Source organism: Protobothrops mucrosquamatus, unplaced genomic scaffold, assembly GCF_001527695.2.
Source record: "Protobothrops mucrosquamatus isolate PMUCROS unplaced genomic scaffold, P.Mucros_1.0 scaffold1179, whole genome shotgun sequence".
NCBI lineage: Eukaryota > Metazoa > Chordata > Lepidosauria > Squamata > Viperidae > Protobothrops > Protobothrops mucrosquamatus.
In genome coordinates, this window is record NW_015387392.1 from 1 (window position 1) to 10,203 (window position 10,203).

Sequence of the window (10,203 nt, forward strand, 5' to 3'; positions counted from 1 at the left end):
CCAGCCAGCCAGCCATGGCTGGCTGGGGAATTCTGGGAGTTGAAGTCCATCCATCTTCACGTGGCCAAGGTTGAGAAATCAGGTGGGATGAAACATTTGACTCGTCCAGATGTTTCATACCAGGAAACATCTCCTGGTGTGAGAGTAAAGTGCAACAAGGAAGGATTTGTGTAAAATACTTTCACCCCGTTGCACTTTTAATGCCCACGACGTAGGCGTGACCAGCTCAAGATCAGCTTTCTGATCCCACAAGGAGAAGGAAGAGTTAACGGAAACCCCTAGCTCCGTTCAGGCTTGCTATTATAAGAGGAATTACAATATGAAATGCTCGTCCCCAGATGTGGAACTAATATATTTCCTAAAATTGTAAGCGTTTGCTAGATCAGCCCGGTTGCTATAAATTCTAGGAACTGCCCCGCTATCCTATCTGAAGCATGGCGGAATCAGATTACATTACATCTGTTTTGCTAACTCTGTTTATGTTTCTACCTGTTGCAACCTTTGTATTCTTAATTTACGTAAACTGTTTCAAAGCTGTTAATTTAAAAAAAAACAAAACATATCAGGTCACAGATGTAACTGTGTTGTTATTTCCAGGTGATTTTTTTTTCAGTGTAAAGAATTACGTTTAAAGTAACACGATAGTTCTTTGTTTCAAAAGGATAGATTGCAAGTTTTTATTTTGATTTTTTTTTTAAAAAAAACCACACACAACCAATCAGGAAATACGTACCTTCTGAAATAGGCTGGTAAAAAATTAATCTGAAGTCTTGCAACTTCCTACTGTTGGAAAGATTTTAATCACAGTCGGATTGAGTTTCATCCTGGCTTCTTATTAAACATCTGAGCGAGTTGACAGACCAGATTTCAGGAAATATCCTTTTTCTGCAGAGTCAGCATTAACTCTGTTATTGTCCTTAAGCTTGAGATTGGTAGTTAGGAGAAACACACAAAGTCTTAACCACAGCCAATAAATATTGGGACAAACATTTTTTTTGGAATAAGTCACAGAAGACAGCAGACTTGATTCCTGAAAATGAGTTTATTTTCTTTTATATGCACTGATCTTTTGTTTAGCGGTCATGGAGCCTGTCACAAATTGATCACTAGTGGAAAGCATTTAAATTGAGAATAATAATCCTCCTGCCTCTTACACCAGTCATCCAAGCAATTTCATTTATAATAGAAGTCTATTATTCTGCTTTTATTCATAACACCTTATGTCAATGTTTCTCAGCCTTGGCAACTTTTAAGGCATGGCTGGGGAATTCTGGGAGTTAAAGTCCACATAGTTGTCACGCTTGAGAAACACTTTATGATAGCTGTAGTGCAAATAGCCCACCAAATTCTTGTAATCTTTGGGGTGAGATACCAATTTGATAGAAGAGAGACTTTTGATCTTCCTTAATTATGGAGCTAACACTTCCTCTTGAATTCTTCCCTAATAAGAAAATAGCCTTTGGTTTCAGAGCTAGAAATCACAGAATTTCATCATCCAGACTTGCCCACAAACAGCCAGCAGTATGCCACAACAGCATTGTGGTGTAATTTTATTTGATTTTATTAGAGAAGTGGAGAAATTTAATAAATGATTAAATGGCGGTGCGACGCAGACAAGGAGTGGCTGCCAAAATATCTGAGTCTTCGTGACATTTGTTAATCCCTGATTCGAAGAATATTGAGCCTCTTATAGACAATATTTATTTTCTTCAGAAAGGAAGTGGAGATCCGGTTGACTTTCTCAGCCTCACCATGTAAATATGCCAGGGGATAAATTCAAACATAGCCGCTCAGCTCGCGCCGATCGGTTAAAAAGATACTAAGAGCATATCGGTATTCCATTTCATTTTCCTCAATAAATACGAATTAGAGCATAGAATAATCAGGTTGAAAGGGACCTTGGAGGTCTTCTAGTCCAACCCCTTGCTCAAGCAGGTAAACATATTAAACCCAGCAATGACATTAAAAACGGTGAAATCTGCAGAACTTGTAGTCTGGAAGTTTTTAAGAAGAGAATGGACAGCCATTTGTCTGAAATGGTATAGGGTTTCCTGCCTGAGCAGGGGGTTGGACTAGATGACCTCCAAGGCCCCTTCCAACTTTATTATTATTATTATTATTATTATTATTATTATTATTATTATTATTATTATTAATAATAATAATAATAATATTAATATTATTAATATTATTATTAGTCTGGCTGTTTACAGTTAAAATGCGCCTCCATCCAGAATGATATGCGCATCAGTGTTTATATGTTCCTGTACATAAAAATGAAGAAAAAGTTTCCACTGTAATCTTTTTTTTTTCCTTCTTCTTCATAATGAAAAGTAGGCCGCCAACTTTATAAATACATAAATGTCGAGACGTGAAACGATTTTTTTTCTGATCATTTTCAGCCAGCTTGAAGGGCTTTGGGTCAAAAGTCTCCGTGTGTTTTTCAAGGTGAAATGACGGGGATAGGGATAACTAGAGCTTTCTGTTAATTTAAGGAAAGACTTTAATTCTGTCTCTCTTTTTCTTGTCGGCCCTCAGAATGTTATGGAACAATTCAATCCAGGGCTGAGGAATTTGATAAACCTGGGGAAAAACTACGAAAAAGCTGTGAACGGTAAGTCTCCGTGGCCTGTTTAAGGCGTCTCGTCAAATATTTTAATTTTGCAGTTTGAAAAAAAATCTGATCGTCATCTTCCGGCGAGATACGTCCTCGGCTTACGACCGCAGTGGAGCCCAAGACTTCCGTTGCAAAGTGAGACGGTTGCTAAGTGAGCGGTGCCACATTTTACAGTCTTTCTGGCCACAGTTTGTTAAGAGAATCTCTGCAGTTGTTAAGTTAGCAAACACGGTTGTGAAGTGAATCTGGCTTCCCCGTTGATGTGGCTTGTCCGAAGGTCGCAAAAGGGGATCACGTGACCCCGGGAGGCTGCGACCGTCGTAAATATGAACCAGTTGCCAATCATCTGAATTTTGATCACGTGGCCATCAGGAGGCTTTGAACAGTCACTAATCAAACTGTTGTAAGTCAAGGACTACTGCTAGAACCCTCCCTTGGCCCAGCTTATTTCCCAGGGTGATTGATAGCAGACCAAATAAGAGGAAGCAGCCGAGATCCTGAACTAATAAAGTAAGATATGACTCTAATAACTTAACATCGGTGCAGAGGTAATATGGAAATAATGAACAGAAGAGAACCATGTTCTGCTTTTATTAAAAAGGTGAACTGGTTCGGCTTTGATGTGAAGCAGAACTAGACCCTTCCTCCAGAAAGATTAACATCACTTCTCTGACTGAATCGGAAAGTTATAGACTTCCCAACTCTGTGGGAGCCGTTTCTCGTAAATGTTTAAAAAAATACTGGCTGCTTAGCAAACACGACAATGTCCAATTGATTTGTTCTCCATTCAAGAACCAGAGTAAAGGGAGTGCTAGAATTGTAAAGCTGGTTTAAGCTCCTTCCACCTTAACCAGCTTGAAGCCTTGATTTCAAATGACTTAAATGGGGGGGGGGAGCCATTTCAAGGGCTGGCCAGCCGCCATTTAATTCTGGCGAAAGTATTCTGCAGGTAATCCTTGACTTCGTTGCATGCCAGACTGACTGGGGAATTTCCAGGAGTCAAAGTCCACACATCTTCAAGTTCCCAACTTTGAAAAAAAAGCAACTATTGTAGACCAAGTGAAATGCAACTTCAGAAGGCAACTTCAACTTTGTATTCAAGATAATAGATTTAACACTCCATCCCTTCCTGGGGAAGGCTGACTTGTCAACAATGTTTTATTTTCTTCCGTTCGGTTGGATCTGACTGTTGGAGATTGTCTGTATGAGTCTCTGCAAGGTGTTTTCAGAAGTGGTTTGCCATTGCCTCCCTCCAAGGGCTGACAGAGAGTGGCTGGCCCAAGGCCGCCCAGCTGGCTTTCCTGCCTAAGGCGGGACTAGAACTCACTGTCTCCTGGTGATTGGCCCCAAGTCACCCAATCGGCTTTCATGCCTAAGGCAGGATGGGACATTGCAGTCTCCTGGTGATTGGCCCAAAGTCATCCAGCTAGCTTTCATGCCAAGGCAGGACTAGAACTCACCATCTCCTGGTGATTAACCCAAAGTCACCCAATCAGTTTTCATGCCTAAGGCAGGGCAGGAACTCATAATCTCCTGGTGACTGACCCAAAATCATCCAGCTTTTATATGTAAGGTGGGACTAGAACTCACAACCTCCTGGTGATTGACTCAAGGCCACCCAGCTGACTGCAAGCCTAAGACGGAACTAGAACTTACAGTCTCCCAGTTTCTAGCCTGATGCCTTAGCCAAAACACCAAACTGGCTATATTTCATATATATATAATTGATGATTAAACACCCTACTGTCAAGGACAATTAACGCAAGTTTTTCATTTATTTTTTTTCATTTTTATCTCTTACTCTAGGCATGGTCCTAGCTGGAAGAGCTTACTATGACGGTATTGCAAAAATAGGCGATACTGCCATTGCGTCACCCGTGTCTAAAGAGTTGGGTAAGTATACAAAATAGATTATGTACACCCCAGGATTCTCGACCCAGAGCTGTTCTTGCCATTTTAAAGTTTTAACTTTTTTTTACTTTTACGTAGTCATATAAACTAGCCATTTCTATAACAACAAACCTATCTAATCGGTAAAAAAAAATCAAAATCAAAATTTCATTTTTTTCCCCCCACTTCAAGCACAAAGTCTAGAAGCGGTTTCCAAGTAGACCACAAAAGGAATTTTGTGTGGTGTATTTTTTTTTTTCTTTAATCAAAGCAGTCAATTTAGTCCTCTCTGCTAACTCCATCCACTTTGCCAGCCATCCGTCCTTTGCGGGAATCAAAGCATCCTTCCATTTTGGGCGTAATTTTGCTGCCATCAACATACATAACGTCAAAGTTCCAAATCTGAAACTTTTCCAAAGGGAAAAAAACCACCCCAAAAGTCCAGTTGCCTTTTGGAAAAAGCACCTTTGGGATGTCCTAGCCTCCATAGTCGTTGCAGCCCAAAGATAGTCTACTTTCAAATTGATGTGTATATTAAACGTATTATTCTGCTGCCGTCCCCATGCTACGGAGCGGAGAGATTGCGTTCCTTCCTGTGGGATCATTGCAATCAATTCTCTTTCCTTTTGCCAAGATCACGATCCCGTTCTCGAGCAAACTGTTTATTGAGGAAAATAAATCAACCGTCCAGAAGCTAAATCAGTGAATAATGCCATGTCATAAGTAGCACTGGCTTTTGTCCCCGGCTGTACTGAAATGTACAAATTATTGGAAGGCTTCTCACCGCGATGGTTTTGTAATAGAGACTTAAAATAGCCCCTAAAAGTTCCGGTAGGACATTTTTTATGTTCATTGAAAAGACGGCCTTTGGAGTCTCTCCAAGTTAATTTCAGATAAAGTCCTTGCTGTAGAAAGACGAAAGCTCAGAGATCTTTGGACTAAGCACTGTAACAGTTTTGGCCGTTTGCAAAATAAACGCTTCAAAGGACTTTCCAAACTCAAAGCAAGTCGTCCTTAAAATTAGGAAGATTTGAAGATGTTTGTTTCTACGTTTTTTTAACCACGGAAGGTTAACCGTGGTTAGGTTCAAGTTGGGTCTAGGTGTTTCCCCAAGGAATGTTTAGATCTCTGCCTTAAATCTGCAGGGTTAATCTTTGAGGTGCCTTTATATATATATATGCTGAACTACAGTAGGTAGCTAAGCACAGGTAGAATAAATGAGTTTTGATTCCCCTCTCGTGGCTTATGTTTCTCGTTGAACCAGTTCAAAGATTTAAGATACTAATTTCAGCATTTAAAAAAGGAACTGGAAATTTTAAACAGCTTTTTAATAAAAAATGTAAGGGAGGAAGAGAGGGAGAAACAGAGAGAGAGACAGAGAGAGAGAGAATAGATAGATGTATGATGTGTTGCTGCTTTTGTGGCAGCAAGAATGACAAGTTCCTTAAAATATGTTTGCACTATTGCTTTTTCTAAATCAATATTTGAAAAAAAAAACCTGAGCTATTTTTCTGCCTGGATATGAAATAAGATAAAAACTTCCTGGTAACCTCAGAGAACTGTGAGAAAATGAAGACTGCTATTTACCTTACTATAAAGTTACACAATTGTTTACTTTTATATTTAGAATGCAAGTTCCTCGTAGATTTTTTAACCTTTTGGATATATAGGTTGTCAATGCATTATGGACCGAAGTGAGGTTTTTTTTAACTCTTCTTTTATACAGTTAATGGAAATCAGTGTAAAAAAAATCAGTTCTTAAAAAAAAAAAAGAATTACTTTTCTATAAAAAGAAGCATTTTATGCCGGTTGTTTTTTCTTCTTCTTTGGGGGTCAAAAATAATTGTAATGAAAGTTACCCACGTCAGATTAATCTATTAGTATTTTGCCCACAATTAGAAGGAAGAATTTCACAATCTTTAGGGACGTGCATGAAGTAACTCTAAATTTTTCAAAGATTTATACTTTGTTCCAGATGGTTAAAGATACGTTCTGAATACTGAATTGGGCAAGTACATTTTAAAAAAATATATGAAAGAGGCCTAATTGATTTGGCCTTTCGAAATTATGCAAATATTTGCACATTGTATTGCACAGAAGGCAAAGCAGCCGATATGATTACCTGATTATTATTTTTTTGCTGCTCGTGAAGCGGCGATTTAAATAGAAACCATGCCGTTATTTCCACCCAAAAAAAGTACAAGGACTCCACACAGCCTAATCCTAATTGTGCTACTTATCAATTTTATCACTGACGTCTTTGCTCTGCCAAGGATCCGGTCATTGGAAAAAAAAAAACTCTCTCCCCCTTTGTTCCGTTTCTGAGTCTGTTCTTGAAATGGTGATTACTTTTCTTTTTTCTAATGGCCATCTGAGCATAAAGGACAAATTTATTTTGGTTTTATGTTGGGTAGGCATGGAGTGGAGCCAGCATTATGGACTGAACGATCTGAATTGACTGACATGAATTTTACTCTACTTTAGTCATTAATTCCTGGACAGAGAAGAATGGTGGATCTTTCTCCATTAACCCTTGGAGTTTGCCATTTAAGTTGGGTTTCATATCTTGCAACTGAAGATAGAACATCCTCATAACTTAATAAATAAAGTTGGAAGGGACCTTGGAGGTCTTCTAGTCCAACCCCCTGCTCAGGCAGGAAACCCTATACCATTTCAGACTGTCCAGTCTCTTCTTAAAAACTTCCAGTATTGGAGCATTCACAGTTTCTGGAGGCAGGTTGTTCCACTGGTTAATTGTTCTGACTGTCAGGAAATTCCTCTTTAGTTCCAGGTTGCTTCTCTCCTTGATGAGTTTCCATCCGTTGCTTCTTGTCCTGCCTTCAGGCGCTTTGAGAATAGCTTGACTCCCTCTTCTTTGGGGCAGCCCCTGAGATACTGGAAGACTGCTATCATGTCCCCCCTCGTCCTTCTCTTCATTAAACCAGACAGACCCAATTCCAGCAACCGAAGGTCATTCATTTTTTTAAACTAGTTGTATACGTTTAGAAGAACAAGCGATGAAATTTAACAATACAAGGGTAAATCCAATTGCCAATAGAGATAGCCCTTGACTTACAACAGTTCGTTTAGTGACCCGTTCGAAGTTACAACAGCAATGAAAAAAAAGGGACTGATGACCGTTTCCCACATTCACTGATATTGTGGCTGATTCTAGCACATTGATGCTAAACTCTGATGGATTGTTTCATCCAGAACAGAAGGCTAATTGAGGCAGGTCATAATTTACTAAAAATGGCAGCATGAGTACATCAAGGGTGGTTACCCAATGGAGGAACTGAAAGAAACATCTAGAAAAACTGGTGGGTTCTGTTTCGCCGATCCATATTGTACCTAGGTGTGGACAGAGTTTGCCACTTAATCACGGTAGTTGAAAAACGCATCCTCTGCAGATGCTCAGGCTTTCTTAAAAGTTAGGTTTCTGTAGGCAAATTATAAACAAAAAAAGTAGTGAGCATTAGGTTCAGGAAGAACAGTCACCGTCCGATCTTCCTTCCTTCCTTCCTTCCTTCCTTCCTTCCTTCCTTCCTTCCTTCCTTCCTTCCTTCCTTCCTTCCTTCCTTCCTCCCTCCCTTTCTTCCTTCCTTCCTTTCCTATCTCCTTCCTTCCTCCCTTCCTCCCTTCCTTCCCTTTCCTTCCCTTCTCTTTCCTTTCTTTCTTGAACTTCCCTACAATACAGTATATTATTGCCTATAAAAGTGCTAGAAATGGTATTCTGTTCTGTATGTTTCCATTTTGGATATACTAAATTGCTGAAAGGAGAATACCTATCAGTAATAGATTTGCAGTTTCCTACTGAGCTAAATCTTTCAAGGTTATTCCGGATTCTGTTAAAAATATGAAAATATTGGACAGAATACCGACATACTACGGTTTTATTGTATTCCACACATTTTACTTATTTGCTTATTCAATTCTATATAACCAGCCACCTCACTAATGAAGTGACATTTCTTTTGGAGGCAGGTTAATTTTATAAATCCTATCTGAAATAAGTAGAGGGATGTATTCCAAATGGGCCATTTTTTTCCCCAGTTGTGTGGAGTTACGATTTTTTGCTTTGTTTTAATGAAGCCTCTGATGCGATCAATAAAATGTTTGCTAGTGTTACAACTCCACTGGTTTCTGTTGAGTACATTCCCCTTCCGTAGGGCACCATGTTGGCCAAGGAGACGCGGTCTACTCTTCTGTTCCTTCTTATTTCTTCTAAACACAAGATATTTTTGCCATATTGTACCGGTCATCAAATTCTCTTGAGACCCAAAACATTTTAAGGCTGCTGAACTTCAGTGCTTTCTCCAGTCAGATGCCTAGACAGAGAAGCAACATGACAGGACAAGAACCCCCTCAAGAGATATGAGTTCATCCTCTATCCCCACCACCACCTCCAGCCCGGAGGAACTAGTCTACATTGTGACACCCTCAAGACTGAGAGAGTTTATCTTCAGTTGGTTTCCCCTGAGATTCATCAGCGAGGAATTCCAAGATTTTAACCACATCCTGTTTCTAATTATCAGCTAATCAAAGGTCACTTTCTTCCTTTTGAGAACCTCCACACTCAGCCAAGGAGGAATAAGAAAGAGCTGCTGGGGGGAATCGTGGTCCAAAGGTTTGCAAGGAACACGGTCGATGACTGTGACTGTGTAACATGGTTAAGAACAGCCCAGCCAAGGCTTTTTGGTTCAACGTCAAGGTGCAAAACGATGTTCAGGATAGGAATACCGGAACAGCCCCGGTGAATATTTTGACCTCCTGGTTGCCCCACAACAAACAGATAAGCTTGCACAAAAGCACACACTCACCCCTTTAGAATGCATCTGCAGTGTTGTGTGAAATGTCGCACCCTCTGGCAAAAAGCAAAAGAGAAAAAAGAAACGCTTCAGCCCCGGCAGGCAGACGGTGATTTAGCTTGTTATCAAATCAGTGGGTATCTTTTTGCCTTGTAGGTGTGTCATTCCGTTGAAATTGTGTTGACTGGTCCTTTGTTTTAGGAAGGTGGTTATTGTTTGGGGAGAGAGCCTCTGTCTCTCTCTCTCTCTCTTTATCATCTATCTATATCATTTATCATCTATATCATCCATCATTTATCATCAGTCTGTCTGTCTGTCTGTCTGTCTGTCTGTCTGTCTATATCTATCTATCTATCTATCTATCTATCTATCTATCTATCTATCTATCTCTATCTATCTATCTATCTATCTATCTATCTATCTATCTATCATTTATCATCTATCACCTGTCTGTCTCTGTCTATCTATCTATCTATCTATCTATCTATCTATCTATCTATCTATCTATCTATCTATCTATCTATCTATCTATCTATCTATCATTTATCATCTATCAATCGATTTATCTATCATCTCTATCTTCTGTATCTATATCTATCAAATTTATCATCTATCATCTCTATATCTGTCTATTTATCTCATTTATCATCTCTATCATCTGTCTGTCTCTGTCTATCTATCTATCTATCTATCTATCTATCTATCTATCTATCTATCTATCTATCTATCTATATCATTTATCATCTCTATCACCTGTCTGTCTCTGTCTGTCTATCTATCTATATCATTTATCATCTATCAATCTATTTATCATCTCTATCTTCTCTCTTTCTCTATTCTATCTATCTATCTATCTATCTATCTATCTATCTATCTATATCATTTATC